The sequence below is a fragment of the Felis catus genome, chromosome B1 (genome assembly GCF_018350175.1).
Source record: "Felis catus isolate Fca126 chromosome B1, F.catus_Fca126_mat1.0, whole genome shotgun sequence".
NCBI classification, from domain to species: domain Eukaryota; kingdom Metazoa; phylum Chordata; class Mammalia; order Carnivora; family Felidae; genus Felis; species Felis catus.
In genome coordinates this window covers 8,508,187-8,527,994 of record NC_058371.1, presented here as the reverse complement: position 1 = coordinate 8,527,994, position 19,808 = coordinate 8,508,187, and the positions used below count along the sequence as shown (strand labels likewise).

Below are 19,808 nucleotides of genomic sequence, written 5' to 3'. Positions count from 1 at the left end.
AGCAAAATGAGGAAGAAAGAAGCAGCCCAGCAGCGTCACCATAAAATAGGGGTAAACCACAGGAAATCAAAGGATCTCAAACGCCCTTACCTCCACTTGCTTTCCAATGGGACCAAAGCTCAGAAACCACCCAGGTGTGGAATAATGCTATACCACTTAGCTGCACAAGTTACTCAGACTTTGAGCAAGTTACTTAAACTCTCTATTCTTCAGTTTTCTCATCTGTAAAATGAGTATGACAATAAAGCCGAGGGTTGTGAGATGGAGTCCATTATCTTCTGTGTACCTGGCACATGGTACATATAAGTAAGTGATAGGTACCTGCTATTATGCTCATCCGAGGCACTGTACTCTCTTGGCCACGTGTTCTCATGGCCACAGTGAGTTCATCTAGGGGTGGGCACATGACCTGAGCTGATGAGTCTGAGTCATTCTTTGAGTCACTGGGCATGAGCCAATTCCAGTGTGGTAGAGACCCCATGGATCCGAGATGAATGAGTGGTAGGAGCCATGTCCTCTGTCATTTTTTGGAAGCTGTTCTGCTACAGGAAAGAATAAAGCCAACATCAAATATGACCAGAGTTTTTTCTTTGCTTCCATAGTTTCTGAGATCCAGCTGTAAGTGTGCCCACCCTTCAACTATATCGGTGATTTTCTCCTCCTAACAATTCCTCCTTTTTACCTCAACTCTTTCAGATCACTCGACCATCACTTAGACTATTTAATCCTATATGTGACTGTCACATGCAGCCACTCTGTGAACTATCGAAATCGTTTGTCGCCCAGAAACGAGGGACACAATTTATCTTTCAACTTTCATTTACCCATTACAGCATTCTTTTCAATCGAGAGTTAATAGCACACATTAGCAAACAATGTGCTAAGAAAGCACTTCCTGGGTACATCCCAGGTTTCTGGGTTATCTAAATCTTAAGATATTTTAACCATTAATAAAAGTTCAGAGATAACATTCTGGAACGAAATTACTAGGCCTTGCATAGTTAGGATTCCTTTCAACAAGAAGCTTAGGCTATTCTAATACAGAGTTGGGGTGGCAGTTACCACGTGACTGTGTTAGAAAAAGGCAAGAAGTAGCAATCAACAGCTGAGTATATTATATCATCGCAGTGCATCATGATAGCATATGGCAATATATAATTATAAACTATATAATTAAAATATATAAATATCACTCACAGACTCACACTATGATTTATTTATAAGTTACATTAGATGGTAAAACTCCCTAGACAAAGCACAAGTAGCCTACTTGCCATTCAGAAAATGTGTGTTGAACCAAACATATTTTCCCCAGACACCCACACATCTGTTTCTAACTTATTAGTCTGCAGCATCCTCACTAATTAATCTAGTGGCAATATCAGATCCCAGTTACTGTATCACCCCTGAATTTGCCAGATGTTCAGCATGCTGAGCGCCAAATGACCCTTTCTCCCTCTCAGGTGGTATCTACATTGCTTTCACGGGTGACATTTCTCTTGGATGAGGAAGCCTACGATGAAAATTTAGAACGCCCCCAGAGCAATCACAGCTTCCCCTTGATATCACAATGTCCACCACCATTTTGAAATGTAAAACCCAAGGCAATTCGAGCTACACAACATTTAAATCACGTCTGTAACAAACACAGCGGTGATGTTTTACCATGTGTTGCTAGAGCCACGCACATTTCAAGTATCCATTTTCTTCAAGTTGCTTTCGATATGAAAGGAATTTAGGTGGTTCCACGATGAAGTTCAGCGTTGGAGCTCACAGATACACGATGAACCCCGGGACCTGGGCAATGGTGTTTGCCCTCGTTCAGAGGACAGGCGTCGTGGGGAGAGAGTAGGATGCCAGGGGCAGGGGATCGGGGAAGCACTGGGCGGGCACAGTTTGGGTCGTGGACACAGGCAGATTTCTATTAACTGCCACTTACCAGCTAAACGTCTGAGTAATTACTGAAGCTTGGAAGCTTCATTTATCACAACTATGTGTTGTGTAACAATAGCATCACAGGAGATTGTTCGGAATTAAAGAATAGAAACATTTTTTAAGTGCCTAACCCAATGCCTAGTGTATAGGAAGTTCTCAATTCATGTTAAAATCCAGAAGACACCAAAATAAACTGGAAAACAATCAGGAGAATAGAAAACAGGAAGAGAAAAGAGGAAGACTGAAACGTCAGTGCTGTGGTTGGCTACAGAAATTCACAGGCCTGGTTATTTCTAATCCACTTTAGTGGTACGAGAATATAAATAAGGAAAAACTGTCATGGAAAATTTGCCGTCCACAACAGGCTGGCGATTGTCCTGTTATTTTGAGGCCACTGACCCTATTATCGGAGGCCGACTGCTTTTATTTACAACTCATATATACCCTCTTCCTTTACAGATACTCATTCAAATCCCCAAAGCAAAGTCTTTTCTTTGCTGCCTAAAAATAATTACGGAACACAGACAAAGCCCATGGGAACTGCACTTTTGATGTTCTTTTCACAGCGACAATAGGCTCCTGGGCTTGTCTCTTCCTGTGTTTCTTTCTGGTGTTTTCTGTCGGCCATTCCTCTGAGCCACAAGGCTCCTTGTGGCTGATTGTAGGGTCAGCGTAAGCCCATCTCGCCTTGCCTTCTGCTACGTCCATTTCGTTCCACAAAAGCTTCCCACCCCTTCCTGGAGCCATGACTGGGAAGTGAGCATGGGAAATGGTTGCCATGGAGCCACTTCAGCTTCTGCAACACGTGGAAACCATATATTGACTTAAGACGTTTAGAGCTGATGTCGTATGGCCAGGCCTTTGGAGAAACATTTAAGTTACCCCCTGGCCTCTCCTTCCCTCTGATGGTCTGCTTTGTAAAATGGAAGCCACTACAATAATGAGTTGGAAAAGCTACTGAAGTGGGACCGTAAGGGCAAGCCATGGTTATCAGCGTTTTGTTAAACCTCCCCCGTACAGCAGAGTGAAAGGATTTTTCAGCTGTTTGTAGCTGTGTTTGTCAAAAGCTAATTAATAGGATTAAGCTGCAGAGTCACGCTTTTCCCAGGGGGCAAACTAAAACAACATTTAGAGAGATACCCCATATCTAATCTTAAATTAGTCTTGTGCTACCACGTTTATGTCTCAGCTTTGGAGTGGCTTTGGAAGACATCAACAGAGTTAAGTCTACGGCACTCCCCTAAAGGGCTGTTCCAGATTGGTAACCAAATCATGAAAAGGCAAATAGCATATTCTCTGAGAGTAAGAGAGCCAAACATAGGACACTTCTGAAGGTTCAAACTGTCTTAAGAATACAAATGTTTAAAAAATGTACTGTAAGAAATGGGCCCGAGTTTAACAAGCGTAATTGAATTCATTATCTTCATAAAAATATTTACTAAGTCAATCCCATGAAATGCTGTTTTTTTATGCTAACGGCATAGTTTTTTTTAATAATTAAAAAATACCACAATATTATATAATGTACTGGAAATTCTTACCCTACTTATTATGCTATAATTTTCCTTACTTATTTTGTTCTTTCATGAAAAGATTTGCTATGAAACTAACAGTAGAAACAATAGGGGTTGAAAAATGTTTGTTGAGAGAAGGGCTGAGGAGCCAGTGGAAACATTTCGCATTATTTCCATCATGTCAAATATTTTACGACATTATCACTGCTAAAATTACTGTGAAATGTAATCCAGTCCCATCTCTTCACAAAAACATAACTGCTCATCAGCAACAATTTTAGGAGTTGTTCTAAGTCTCTTTAGGAGTTACTCTGTCATTTGGAATAAAAAAACACCTTTTTTTTTTTTTAATTTTAAAAAGGTGCTGTACTATTGCGTTATACTAAACGTGTAGCTCAAATTATAAACTTTCACTTTATTCTATCACTAAGAAACAAGACTGACTTATTATTTCTTGTCTCTACCATTCAACATAATCAATAATTACTAATTTGCATTCATGTCAACCTTGGCACTATGGACATGTGAGCTGGATAAGTCTTTGTTGTGGGGCTTGACTATGCATGGTAGGACATCTAGTAGCATTTTCGCCTCTACCCACCAGAGACCAGTGGCACCCTCCTGGGTGTGACAAATAAAAATGTCTGCAGATACAGCCAAATGTCCCCTAAGGGGAAAGTGCAAAGTCACTCTCCCTGTTGGTTGAAAACCACAGATTAATATGTATAGCTGAGGATATACAAAGATTGAAAACTCCCAGTGTACCCAAATCATAAGTAATTTTAATCTACCAAAATTTAGGTAAAATTACATAATTAAGAAAAAAAGTAGAGAGCACCAATTTAAGGTCTACAAAAATTGTATTCAGTGTTAACGTTTTCATTTTGAAATTTAATACAGTATAGAAAATACTGAATATAGAGTATCCAAATGAAAAGATAGGATTTTATCTCCATTTATATTGAATGAAAAGTCCAATAAACTTTACCTATTAAAGTTGCAACATGTGATCATTTTGGACATATATATACATCCATAAAACCACCACCACAATCAAGATTTCAATTATACTAGAAAGTTTCCTTGAAAATTTTCTCTTTATAATCTGTCCCTCTCAATTTCTAATCCCAGGCAATCACTGATCTGCCTTCTGTCCCTATAGCTGAGTTTGAAATTTCTAGAACTTTATATACATGGAATCATATTGTATAGACTCTGCCTGACTTCTTTCAGTCAGAATAATGATTTTTAAATGTATCCATAGGACTGTGTATATCAATAATCACTTATTTTTTTTGCTGAGTAATATCCTTGATATGGATATGCTAAGTTCTGTTTTGTTTTTTAATTTTTTTTTAATGGTTATTTATTTTTGAGACAGAGACAGAGCATGAACGGGGGAGGGTCAGAGAGAGGGAGACACAGAATCTGAAATAGGCTCCAGGCTCTGAGCTGTCAGCACAGAGCCTGACGCGGGGCTTGAACTCACTGACGGCGAGATCATGACCTGAGCCGAAGTTGGCCGCTCAACCGACTGAGCCACCCAGGCGCCCCGAAGTTCTGTTTTGTTTTGTTTTGTTTTTTAATTGGTTTCCCTGCCAATAAACCTTTGGGTTTTCTCCAGTTTGGGATATTACAAATAAAGCTAATGTGAACATTTGTACATGAGTCTTTGAACATAAAGTTTTGTTTCTCTCGGATAGATACCTAAGAGCGAAACGAGTGGATCAGGTGGGAGGTGTCTGTTAAACTTTTCAGGAAACTTTCAGTTTTCCAATGTGATTCTACCTTTTCACATTCCCTCCAGCCGTAGAGGGCATTTAAGTGGCTCTACATTCTCACCTCCAGTTTGCATGGTCAAAAACATACAAGAGCTTCAAGAACTCATCATGGATGGTTCTTCTTCAGAAGAAATGTTAGAGGAAGTCCTCCCTTCAAGTGGAAGGAAATGATACCAGACAGGAACATGGATTTGCACAAAGGAACAAAAAACACCAGTTATGGGAACAACATAGATTAAGACAGGGTTTTCTTCTTTACCCTGTAAGTCTCTTTAAAAGATAACAGACTGCTTGTAGCCAGAAGAATAACAATGTAATGAGATAAATAGCATATACAGCAGAAAAAAGGTGGGACAAAGTTGGGAGAGAAGAAATGGAAGTATTTTAAAATTCTTATGGTGTATATGTAGTAATATAATGTTATCTGAAGTAAACCATAATAAATTAAGGATGTACAATTTAAACCCTAAGGCGACCACGAAAATAACATTATATAGTGTTATAGGAAGGGAGCCAACAAAGGAAAAACGATGGAATTATAAAGAATACTTCATTCATACAAAAACGAAGGAAAAGAGGGGAAAAAGGAATAGATGAGACAAGTGGACAATAAACAACAAGACGGTTGACTTAAACCCAAATGTCCCAGCCCAAAATGCCAGAAAAAGAGAGAGAGGGAGACTGCCTAGGTCAGATATTAAATTCTGACAAAGCCGAGTAAAAAATGAATAGCTTCCTTTCCAAAGGAGTCCCAAGTTCTAAACTGAAAGGAGCTGCTTCTCTTTGCCAGAGGCCACAATCAGCAAAATCATTAGTCACAAAGATTTACATACAGCTCAAAGGGAGCATTGCACTTGAGATGTCCCAGAGGTATAGAGAGCTTCAGCTCCCTGGGAAGAGCCTCCAAGCCTGCTGGTTCGGAACCTGCTTACAGGGTGATACTTCTTACGATACCCAACTGAAATGTCCACATGGAGTGCCCCAGTGGGATACAGACTGTATCTGATACTCAGTGTCTGAGAAGTTTTAAGGCTTTCCCTTGGGTGGTGGAAGTCTGAAAAAACAACAAACAAACAAAAACAGTCTTTCCGGGACTTCCAGAGGGACTGAGTGTTGCAAATCCATCCACATACTCCCAAGAAACATTATTCACAGAGCAAGCTCTTGAGATTTTTTGGGCTTTATCAGCCATATCTGTGAGCCAAGGTGTGATATCTTCAAAGTCAGGGCTATTGTGACTAAGGCTTCTGACTTGTCAACCAGCAGGACATCAGGAGGATATGGAAGACTTTTAAAACAAGAGTACAGAGTCACTTGCATTATGATCTGATAGTCCCACTGGTGGTAAATGATGAGGGAGTGTCTCACTGTATATGCACTTCTGTATATGCAAGAATTCCCCATCAAAAGAATCTCTTCTGACACACATAGAACAGAGGAATGCGACCACACAGACCATCAACTACAGGTGTAGAAGCACTACAGTAGACTGAGTAGCCCAGAAGTCCTCACCCAGAAGGTCTCCGTGCTTCCTTTCGCTACTGCAAACCTTGCCCAAACTTTATCAGTTCACTTTGGAGGTTGCCTTCCCCCGTGGGAACAGATGGCATTGTGACTCTGCCCCCTATAATCAACAAAACTACAAAAACGTCCCTCCACACAGTGACCCAGCATCCAACACATAGCTTTGTAACCTTAGTCTTTAAGTTAGAGAACTTAATTAATTAACATAATACCAACATATTTGATTCATATTTACTTTACCACCCTTTGTTTTCCATTTAACCAATCCATTTTGTGTACGCTTTTCTTTCTTACCTCTTTCATAAGAAATATTTTACTATGATCCCATTTTGTTCTATTAAATTGTTAAACTTTTACTACTCTTTTAGTAATAACCATAATGACAGGTGATTTTGACATATTACAATCTAAAAAATAAATCACAGCTTTTACTCCTCCTATTTATGCTTGAACCTTAGAACATTTTAATTCACCATACCCCCCTCAACTTTTATAACATCATTGTGCATTTTCTTTTATTATTAATTTTTAGAAACTGCTTATTTTCCATCGGCTGTATTTCCATTTTGTTTGCCTTTGTGGAAGAGCGGCTTAAGACCACTCAGTGGTTGTTCCTACCCTCCCAGTGGCCTGAGCAGTGGCAGCTGCAGACCTGACCGCCCCGGTCTTCAGTAGGAAGTGCCCAACAGGCACAGAGGGCACCTGCCCGCCTTCAGACCGGTCTGTGACCTCAGGCTGAGCAGCAGTGAACCCAGGCGCTGGAGTAGTCCGTTCACCCTGAAATTCCTCTTTGGTCACAGCCTTTTTGGCTGGCAGGCTGTTCTTCCTTTTCATTCTCGGCAGGGTCTCTGTAGAGTAGAGATCAGCACGACCTCCCAGGGGTGTTCACCGGAAATGGTGCCACGCTTGCGCAGAACTTCCGGGGAGGGGGGGGAGGGGCCAGCATCCACCACATCAGACCCACTGAGTGAGCTCCCTTGTTGTCGCAAGGGATGGCGATGTCCACACAGGGCAGAGGAGAGTGTTACACAGAGCGAGGGCAGACAGGTTAAGGTGAGATGCCTCTGTGAGAGGCTGGTGGTCAGCCCAAGGATCGGTAACCACCAGAAGGCTGCCTGGACCTGGTTAGAGAAGGTTCCAGGAGTCGGGCAGCTGGCAGTAGGAGTGATTCTAGCAGCAGCAGCAAACTTCAGCACAGCTCGCTGGCCAGGACTGCTGGATGAGGTGACACGCACATCAGCCGGGTTTGCAATGGCAACAAGGCACGAGCTACCAGCAGAAGCTCCCAGGTTCTCTTCAGATTTGTGATGTAGAACCCATCACGTTTCCTTTTGTAGATGTACTGTTCCATTGGAAGTCAAGTTTGGTGCCGCCTAAATGGACTCCTGCTGCAAGGAGTTTGAGGACACTCTCCTGCTTCACTTACGGGACATCAATGGCTCCAGACTTCATGAAAGTTTCCCTTTAAGTTATAAGGAGAATGCAGAACAATACCATATGGACCCCTCCCTGGGTAGCTTGAAAAGGTTTCATGCATTCTAACTCTGAATTGTTATTTACATCAACAAGACACTACCACTGTTGTTTTGTTTACAGTCAATATTCATTCATATTTTCCTGTATATCTTTAAAATGCATTTTTTTACTTTTTTCCCCCGCGAGGATACATTTTCTTCTACCTAATGAACACCATTCAGCACTTCTTTCAGCGATCTCAGTATTTCCTCTGAAGACATGTGTATTTCGCTGTTTTTAAAGGATCTTTTGCTGATTAATGGGTTCTGGATTGGTAGCTATCTTTGTGCACTTTAACTATGCAATTCTGTTATCTTAGGATTTCTATCATTACTCTCTAGAAGCCGGCCAGCTGTGTGTCTCCCTGTCCCTTTGAAGGTAAGGTTTCCTTCCTTCAGGTTGCTTAACCATTGTTTTCACGGTCTTTGCTGTTTGGGTGGTTTCTTGTTTGTTTGTTTTGGATTTGGGGTTTTCTCTGTATTTATCTTGCCTGTGTTGTAGAACTTCCTTAATCTGCTGTTCAATGGTTTGTAGAAGTCTTGCCATTATCTCTTCAACTATGGCTTCTGCCTTATTTTTCCCTTCACTCCTTTAGGGACTCCAATTACATGCATATTAGACCTTTTCTTGTCTCACAAACCTTCTAAAAAAAACTGTACTATTTTTAATGTTTTTTTGTTCTCTCTGTACTTCACCTTCAAATTTTGTATTAACATGTCAATTTCAGTAGTCTTGTCTCCTGCTGAAGAATGGTGTCTTCATTCTTCAAAGACCTTTTATTTAAAACAACATTCTATTAATTTCTCTTCAGTTCTAGCAGTCTGTTTCTTTCCTTTTAGAGATGGCAGCTCTCTGCCCAAATGTCCATTTTTTCATCTGTTTCTAGTATTGTCATATACTAATCACGATTATCGTGAGGTCCTTGTCAGATGGCAATGATATCTCTGTCAACTGCGAGCTTGTTTCTATGAACACCATTTTATCTATTTTACTTACTTTATCTATTTTACTTTATTTCTAGTCTTGATATTAGTCTTGAAGTGTTGTAGTGATTTTTATTAAATGCTAATTATTCTGGAGTAAAAAACTACAGAGACTTACGGCAATGATTCATTCCTGCAGACAGTATTGACCTTTCTCTTACTGTGCTAAAACAACAGAGGCTTAACAAGAACTGTGAGTCATGGCTGCCTTGCAGCCCCATTATTGCTGTTGTACTTCTAGTGCGGCCTGGACTCAACCAAGAGGTCTGGGCACTCTCTGTGACCCCCTTCTAGTTTCAGGTCCTAAATTGCAATCATTGTCTTATAAGACTGTTGATAGCTTTGCCATGCTTTTGAATCTCCTGCCTCACAGGGCCCAGAATTTGGCAAATGTTTTCAGGGGAAAATTAACCACATGCTTGGAGATGCCAAAGTCTACCAGAACTCCATCCTCCCCTGTGGCTGAGAGCTTAGGTTCTGAGCCCAATGCACCTGCCTCCTCAACTGACCTCACAGTGAAAGCCAAGGCAAAAATGATTCCACCTTTGAGGAGTCTGGTTCCTGTTCAAAAACGTCCATGTGCTTCTTTGGGCCTGACCATAGGCTATTCCAAAGGCTTTCCCCGACAGCCCCTCCGGCTGGCTATCTCCTCACATATTTAAATACCGATCCCAGGGCCTTTGTTCCTAGATCTCTTTATCTTGGGCCTTCTGCCAAGATCTTTTTCAGGTATCTCTGCCAAGCTTTCCTTAGCAGAGGAAGAAGGGGAAAGCAAGACACTTTTCCCTACTATGACTCGGTACCCAGTGCCTTTCTGCTCCTAGCATTTCCCCCTCACTTTATCCTAACCACCATGGTCCATAAACTGTGGGAGTCTTTTGTTCAGGGCTCCTTCCGCTGTGGGATGGCCCCACCTGCACGGATCCACCTAACCTTCAAACGGTGCATCATTCCATGGAGGCAAATGGAATCAAGGAGTCAGCTCTTCTCTGGGTTTAGCCTCCTGTTCATACCACCTGAGTAAGTGATTAAGGTTTAACTCTCATTTTTGGCTTGTTGCTGTAAGTAGTTATTCCATACCTGACAGCTTGCCTTCTCTTCGGCTCAGCTGAACTCCTGACAATTCTTCCTCTGCTCCCTTTCCCCAGTTTTTGTTATCTCTTGACTGCCATTAAACATTATCCTTCTGTATTTTATCCCGAGTTTACAGTTATTTTCGGCAAAAGTGCTGTTCCATTGCTATCTAATCTATCCTACCCAGAAGTGTAATTTCCACCTACTGCCTTTCAATTAAACATCCTGAAAGCCCCACAAAATGCTTCTGATTACACTTCTTCATTAACTGAATTTAGTTACATTGTGAAAACTAGCTGCAAGTGTGTCTGGGAAATAGAAAGTCCTGTGACTGAGAATACTGTCATCTTAGATTCTGTTAGTAAGGATAAGGCAACTACCAGCCCTGTCCACACGTTCCCATTTCTTCCCTGGTTCCATGTTGCTTTTGCCATCTGCCTTGCTTGATGCTATCTACTTTGTCTAACACTGGCTGAACTGATTATGTAAAGTATGTTGAGTTTCTATTCACACAGCAGGTGCCTGCAGTTGGTGGCATGGTCAGAGACTAGATAGCTGATGAATCACCAACACTAATGAGTTGGGGTGGCTTAAAACAAAGAACATGTTCATAGTGAAGGGTGGGAGCATGTCTTGCAAATGAAAAATACATTGGACTAAGTCAATGTCTTTTTCCAATTTTATAAATACTGTGTGGTTGAAAGCTCCAATGGTTGATATGTCCCTGAAAATGGTGTAATTTTGACTTTTTTTTTCTTAAAGTTTATTTATTTATTTTGAGAGAGAAAGAGAGAAAAAGAGAGAGTGAGCTGTGGAGGGGCAGAGAGAGAGAGAGAGAGAGAGAGAATCTCAAGCAGGCTCCAAGCTGTCAGCATGGAGCCTGATGCGGGGCTCACCCTCATGAACCGTGAGACCATGACCTGAGCCGAAATCAAGAATCCTACACTAAACTGACTGAGCCACCCAGGTGACCCAATTTTGACTTTTTTAATTGACTTTTTTCTTATTGGGTAGATGGCTCTAAAAAAAGACTGCAGAAATTAATTTTGATGGTAGAATCATCCTAATTTCAGAGTGATTTTTGTATCACTGTAACTTAATATGTATTTGTTTGTATGTCTTGGGTGCGGAGAGGAGAAAAAAAAGGATTAAGTTATATAAGTCACTCATGTTTCTCAGAGCGTGTGATCAAAATGTAACAGAATAATTTGTAGGTTTTACAATTTTGTATTTTAATGTGACTTTCATTTCTGATGACATATAAATCTAATAGATTCTACCAATGAGTTGATTAGAACAATACCCTTTTCAATTTTAACTAATATTCTTAAAAGATATACTATAAATAACTTCCAAATCATGTGTCTATAGCATCCTCTGTCAAAAAGCTCATCCTCTTAAAGTACCTAAAATGTTCTCTGGCACCTCTCTGTCATATGTAGGTGTTATATAGATTACACACACATGTTCTGTGTACGTGTTACAATATCTACTCCTTAGTAAATGGTAGAGGTTCTGATCTTATGTAAGAACAAAATGCATTATGTCAGGGCCGAATAAAGGAACCGAAAGTATACCCTTCATTTTGCTAGGGATAATTTCATATAAAGAATTATGAGCCAGATACTGAAGAAGAGAAATGCAATCAAGGGAACAGTGGGGTATCACAGAGATTGTAATTTCATAAGGCAACTACCAGCAGCTATTTCTAGGTTCTGGAGAGAAGAAAAAAAACTTAGAAATTTGAAGGGGCTGAGACCCAGATCTCTGAGGTGGTCACCCCATTGGGCTGGTGCTGGTGCCTCAGAAGCTTAGAGAAGAGGCCCATGGAGCTGGGTTTGAGACCTTAAAAGAGGGTGAGGCAGCCAGCTGTGCTGATGTTCCTTAGGGAACATGTTGAGGATGATTCTCCAAGGGCGGAACCTACTTTCAATTTGCCCTTGCTGGGGAAGGGGCATTGCTGGTGACTCCCACAGGGCTGAAGACAAACAGGAATGAACAGTTCCCTCCTTCTCCAGCCTACCACTGTCTCTCTACCACCCCCTACTGGCCCAAGGGAAATGTGGTTCCCAGAGTGCCAACCTCAGCATCAAAACGCAGAGTGCAGGAGGCAGGAGTTGAAACAGAGAAAATGGCTTAATAACTAGCACAAAGGTCTACATACGCTACCAAATGAAACGTTGGATTATACATTTTCTGATAGCTCCATATCCACTCTGTAGGATTTTATTTTGATGCAGGATATTATTAATATAATTAAATGTGGACAGAATAAAATGAATTTGAAACCACGTCCCCTAAATTTCAAGTGGGTATCTATTCTCATTATGAAAAACTGGGCTAAAAAACAGAAAAGCTAAAGCAGTTTAAATTATAACATGAATTGCTTGTGAACACATATATCTTGTACTTTTTTAAAAATTTTTTTGAATGTTTATTTATTTTTGAGACAGAGAGAGACAGAGCATGAACGGGGAGGGTCAGAGAGAGAGGGAGACACAGAATCTGAAGCAGGCTCCAGGCTCCGAGCTGTCAGCACAGAGCTAGACGCGGGGCTCGAACTCACGGACCATGAGATCATGACCTGAGCCAAAGTCAGAAGCTCAACTGACCGAGCCACCCAGGGGCCCCTATCATGTACTTTCTGAGACAGTCTTAATTTCAAAAATAAAGCTTTAGTTTGAAATTTCATTCTTGTAAGCATGTAATTTTTAATGTATCATATATCATGTAACTTTATTTTTTATTTTTTAATATTTATTTACTTTTGAGAGAGAGAGAGGGAGAGAGAGAGAGTATGTGTGTGTGCATGAGCACAGGAAGGGCAGAGAGAGAGAGAGACACACACAGAATCCGAAGCAGGCTCCAGGCTCTGAGTTGTCAGCACAAAGCCCGACGCGGGGTCGAGCCCATAAACCAAGATCATGACCTGAGCCAAAGTCAGACACTTAACTGACTGAGCCACTCAAGCAGCCCTATAACTATTTAAATATATTTTTTCTTTTTTTCTTGTAACACACGTGTGCTCACAGGTAAGGGCCTATGCTGTGTGTGTGTGTGTGGGTGTCTATGTGTGTGTGGATGTATATGCCAAGTGTTTTAATATATATCTAGAAAAGTAACATAATCTTGATTGAGATTTTAGATTGAAACAAAGTAGATTATTTTAACGGAGACTCTAGCTTAAATTTTCTCTGGCCTCTGGCACTGATTCTTAAAAAGTGGAACCACAACTTTTAATGGAGAGAAGTGAGGATGACATTTGGCTGATTCAGGAATACATTTTGGTTAGATTCCACCTCATTCTAGAAGAAAAAAAGAACGTTCAAGCAAATAATATAAATGAACTAAAAATATAACTTCAGTTGTCATAGGCAACCCTTTCCTTCCAAGTAGAAGAAAGGATAAGGATAAGAAACATATGGAAGAAAAGGACACATGATCTGAAAGTATGCACAAGAGAAATCTAAGAATAACATGAACACATATGCTCTATGCAACTAATCAAGCAAATTACCAGCCAGAAAAGCTCAGTGTCCCTCAATGAATTCTCATTTACTTCTAAGAGTAGTTTCTATAGACTCATTTACCTTCCAGCTGGCAATGACTAGGTAAAGTAAAAACTGTTAGGAACAAAGCATAAGAAGAGTGTTTGAGTAATTCCAGTGAGGCAAAGCAGTGTTAATCACTCCTCTGCAGTTCTGTCTAAAAACCCAATCTCGTAAAAGGAAAGAAACCTATCTTAGTGACTAAATCACTGAATGTATGCTAGCATGTATAACAGAAATCATATACACACACAGTTTTTTTTGTCACCCTTTGCAGAATCTAAGCCTAAAATTATATGTTTATTGATTTTAAATCTGTACTTTTGTAAACTTTCCTATATCCCCAGTAGGTTTCCATTATAAATATCCACTGATGTGCTATGTATAGTGCTACTTAACTTTCTTAAGTAACTGCTTTAAGTCAGCAAGTTTTTTTTTTTTTTTTACTTTGTTTCATTTTTTTTTTCTTCGACTTTGTTTTAATGTTAGAAGCACAGGAAAGCAAAACTCAGACGTTTGAAATACAAAACCTAGATGGGACCATTTTAATGATAATATAAACTCCAAAGTGCTCATCCTACCATTTAAAATGAAAAACAATTTGAGACTGAAGAGGCAGATTTTGGAAGGGTTAACGGGTAGTAAAGTAACACAAGCAATAGACAAATGGCAGAAGGAGAGAGGAAAATTCTCATTTATGAAAAAATGTGATAATACACAGCAGCAAAACAAACGGAGCAAACAAACTAAGGCAGTTGACTGTGATGGCTATTACTGCACCGCAGTTTCCTTGAGTTCTGAAGCTGAAAAAGCAAAGCTACTTTTCTGTTCACGATGAACTTCTGACACATAAAATCACATCCTGTATGATAATGTATGCATTGAAATTTGAGACATTTTGTGGCCTACTACTGATCAGTTTCTGCAAATTTCCCGAGAGTTTTAGAAGGGAAAACATAGATTTAAAAAAATTATTAGAAGCAGAACTCTGTGTGTCCAGGGGTTGGCCCTCATTAACTACATATTTTTTAAAATATTCTGTTTTCTGTCTGCCTGCCTGTCAATAATTATTAAGAAAAATATTTTCATTATAATCTTTTAGGAATTTCCTGCTATGATTCTGTCAACTTCTGCCTCATATTTTTAGGCTGTTTTAGACACATAATTTTTTTCTTTAATTTTTTTAATGTTTTTATTTATTTTTGAGGGAGAGAGAGACAAAGTGTGACCTGGGGAAGGACAGAGAGAGAGAGGGAGACACGGAATCCAAAGCAGGCTTCAGGCTCTGAGCTGTCAGCTGTTCAACACGGGACTTGAACTTGTGAACCACGAGATCATGACCTGAGCCGAAGTTGGACATGTAACTGACTGAGCCACCCTGGCGCCCCTGGACACATAATCTTTAAAACTGCTATATCCTCTTAGTTAACAGAACGTACCAGTAGGGAACGAGCCTCTTCACTCTTTGTGTTTTGTTGCTCATTTTACTCTGGCTTTAACACATTATTCACCTTTTCAGTATATTCACGCTTTGGTGTCTTCTTGTAAACAGGAACCTGTGTCTGGAACTTTTAACATCCAAACTCCGAATTTTTTAACTAGAGACTTTAACTAGAGTTTTATTCGCAGTATGGATATATTTGGAACTATATCTGCCATCTGAAATCTTTAAACATCTCTGGATCTTTCTTTCCCCTTATTTGAGTGACTCCACCTGAGACTATTTTCAATATTAGTCTTTGTGTGACAAAACTTCTTAAGCCCTGAATGCCTAGAAATAGTTTTAATTAAATTATTTAATGAGAAATGATGGGTAGCTTAGCTTGGCTGAATAAGAAATTCTAGTTTCTAAATTATTTTTGTATCATACTCTGAGAGTACTAATCCAAGTCATTTTCAATGCAGAGTTGTTGAAAAACATGTTTAGTATTTGGTTTTCATAAATAATAGACTCTATGTATGCTTTTAGTTTCTAATCTAGTATATATCCTTACATTTTACTATAACTTAGAAAAGTGGTTTTGGCATTTTTTTCTCCTAATTTCTCCCCTTTGACACTCTATAGGCCCTTTCAATTAGAATTAATTTTTTTCCTTCTATTTCTCAAAAATTCATCTCCATGTTTTGGTATATGTTCCTTCTTCCGAAATTTCATTTTCTCTCTTTGGGGACTCATATCTAGATATCAGAACTTACACTTCAATTCTACATATCAACTTTTTAATTATATGTTCTATTTATTTTTTCCTCCTTCCCTCTGGGAGTTTTCCTAAGTGACTGATGACTTAATTCATTCTTCTGCTCTATATAACTGCTATTTACATTGTGCTCTTTACCTAAACTATCATTTTTTAGTTCATATCTCTACTCTTTATTTATCTTCCATATTCTTCTAGTTTCCCATTATTAATGCCTTCTTCTATCTCCCTTAATATGTTTATTGTGCTAATTTTAATTTCTTGTTCTTTCTCTTGTAATATTTGTGGTTCAGATGGGATCCATAATATGCTGGGATGTTTTCCTTTTGAAAAAGTGGTACTCCTGAAATGTCTTGATATTTTGGCCCGTGAGCTCACTTTCCCTCTGGGAGGCACTGACTTCTCTATCAGGCAATGTGTATTAAAGCCAGACATCAGTTCTAGTCATTATTCATGAGCTCATGAAATGCAGTTAGGGAGCCTCAGATTTGGTGCTCCAGGCACCAGGCACCATGGTCAATAACCCCCATCTCCCCCAAACAACTCCTTGGGCTCTCATCTCCTTTGAAAGAGAAGCAGCATTAGGAGACATACTCAATGTCATCGGATCTGTGATGGGCCAAAAGGGGAAATGGTGGAGCAGAGAAGTGACAACCTGAAGTCAGTTAGTCTCCATCTGATTTCCCAGTTCCTCCTGATCACAGAGCTCCCATCCTGCACTTATTCCTGCAAAGACTCCTAGGCCAGAGGTGTAAGTTACTACAGGCGTGATGAGCGGACTGACTGTGCAAAGGCACAGTGGTACTCACATTCAAGAGTTCTTTCTTTTATTCCAGCCACTCCCATCCATACCACCTTTTTTTCCACTCCCAGCCAAAGACACTGTATGCTTCCAACATCAGTTGGGAAGGTCAGTGTCAGCCATTCTCCGGGTTCTCTTGCTGTAATTTGCCAGGTGTTCAAGTTGGTTTACTTTTTCATGTCAGTCTTACATATCTAAATTATTACTCAGATATGTAGATAGAATGATATAAATATAGCCACTGATGATGATGATGTAAAACTCTTCTGCTGACCTTATGAATTGGACACTTTTAATATGTCAAGCATATTAAAACTACTCTGAAGAAGCGCTTTTTTTCATAGTTGCTTCCTAGCCAGTTTCTTGTATCTCACCAGAAAGTACTATTTTACTCACACTTGGACCAGATGGAGAATGGCAGCTACCCAAATACACTGGGAAGGAGCTGACCCCACAGATAAAGCAGCAGGCCCAGAAATGATTCTCTTACTGAGAGAGGAGTAGGCAATAATGTGTCTTCTAACATATAATTTACATTTCACATTTTTCCTTCAGAATCATTTATTTATTGTAGTATACTGGGAAAATTCACAAAAGGCCAAAGAAGGAAACAGTTACTTGTAATTTCACCCAAGTTATTAGTATCATTGAAAGTCTGTGTAGATCTTCTAGGAAATTGACTTCTTTCTAGCCTGCTTACCAATTTGGTTTTAAAAAGTTGGATTATACTGTATACAGATTTTGCAACTTTATTTAATGATTAATATCCTATGAAAATATTTAACCATCATTAAGTACTCTTCTCCAAAATGTTACAATATCGGGCACCTAGACGGCTCAGGCAGTTAAGCATCTGGCTCTTGATTTTGGCTCTGGTCATGATTTCATGGTTCTTGAGTTGGGCCCTATGTCACGTTTTGCACTGACAGTGCACAGCCTCTTTGGGATTCTCTCTCTCTCTCTCTCTCTCTGCTCTTCCTGCTCTCTCTCACAATAAACTTAAAACAATTTAAATGCTATAATATTACAGCTGCATAGTATTCCATCATGTAGATTAAAAAAAATTACTTTCCTAGCAGACATCTGAGAGGCTTCTAATAGTTTTCCATGACATGTGTCAGGGACAAAATAATCTTTTTTACATAAATTACTTTGCCTGTTTTTAGTTGTTTATCGAGCATGTATTCCCAAGTGTTGGGTGCTGGGTGGTGGCTGAGTTTCTAAAATCGTGTTCTCCCTTTGAAATATGCAAACATAGTGAAATGGATCTTAAATGCATGGCTCAGTGAATTTTTACATACGTGTACCCTTGTGTAACCACACACGATGTGAGACGTATAACATTTCCAGTTGGGTCAGGTTTTAACGGCTACTGATGCATACTGAGAAAAATGTATCAAGTTAAATTTTATTTGAGCCTATTTCCCCCCCCCCCTCTATCTTCTCTAACATTAGTTCTTTTCTGCTCAAATCTTATAATTTTGATATACAAACCTATAGACCATTATTATTGTTACTGTTTTTTGCAAATATAATTACCTTTCTCCTAGAGAAAAAAACCTAATTGTATGCTTTAGCACAGGGTTACCTGTCTTCTGGTGTCAACGTATGGATTTGTCTGAATTTTCTTTTGATAAGTTATTTTAGAATCAGTCCTATAATATTGAGTCCTCTCAGGGCACCTGGGTGGCTCATTGGGTTAAGCGTCCGACTTCAGCTCAGGTCATGATCTCATGGTTCATGAGTTCGAGCCTCACATCGGGCTCTGTACCCATAGCTCAGAGCCTGGAGCCTGCTTTGGATTCTTTGTCTCCCTCTCTCTCTCTGCCCCTCCCCTGCTCACGCTGTCTCTCTCAAAAATAAACATTAAAAAAAATTTTTTTTTAATTAAAAAAAATATTGGGTGCTCTCAGTGTAGGACAAAAAAAAGGCTAAAAATTCTAATGGTATCTTACTAAAAAATTAAAATAATGTGATTTATTGTCATCTAATTTGTTTAAGTGTATTTATTTTTGAGAGAGAAAGAGAGAGCGAGCGAGCACAGGTGGGGGAGGGGCAGATGGAGAGAGGGAGACACAGAATCTAAGCAGGCTTCAGGCTCTGAGCTGTCAGTGCAGAGCTCAACGCAGGGCGTGAACCCATCAACCATGAGATCATGACCCGAGCCAGAGTTTGACGCTTAACTACCTGAGCCACCCAGGCGCCCCTAAATTTTTTAACATAAAAAAGTTAACAAGTCTGGGGCACCTGGGTGGCTCAGTCAGTTGAGCATCCGACTTCGACTCAGGTCATGATCTCATGGTTTGTGAGTTCAACCCCACGTTGGGCTCTGTGCTGACAGCTCAGAGCCTGGAGCCTCCTGCTTCGGATTCTGTCTCCTCCCCTCTCCGCCCCTCCCATGCTTATGCTCTGGATCTCTCTGTTGCTCAATAATGAATAAATGTTAAAAAAAAAAAAATTAAAAACAAAATTAACAACTCTTATCCTTCCGAACCTCTCAGAAACCCCTACCACTTTTGCACACCACTGAACGTTATTTGTGGCATATACTCTTGTCATTTTTACAACTGCTGAAAGAATAGGTCCAGGAATAAACACAAGAAAAGAGTAAGAGCTGGCCAACACTTGAAACCACACAACTAAGTCACTGTCAAAAATCCAACACAGTTATCTCCGTGAGACGGTATTAACTCACATCATTCACATATCAGGTTCTGATATTTCGCCAGCACTGCCCATGGCCGGGGGGAATAAAACTGTATCTACTTGACTCTACGGTTGAGGAGGAGGTGTCTAACAAAGCTAAAATCCAATTAAATTTTTGAGAGCCCAGGGAAGTGACACTGTGAGATCAAGTCACCAATACATGCGCTCAAGTGTATAAAAATGTCAACGACAACGTAGTAGTGAAAAGCCCATCTGAATGACCATTCG

General features: G+C 39.9%; 1 pseudogene; it reads right to left on the bottom strand.

The window, feature by feature from the left end:
- Positions 1-4,966: 4,966 nt before the first annotated feature.
- Positions 4,967-11,126, bottom strand: LOC123384746 (annotated as a pseudogene).
- Positions 11,127-19,808: the final 8,682 nt, after the last annotated feature.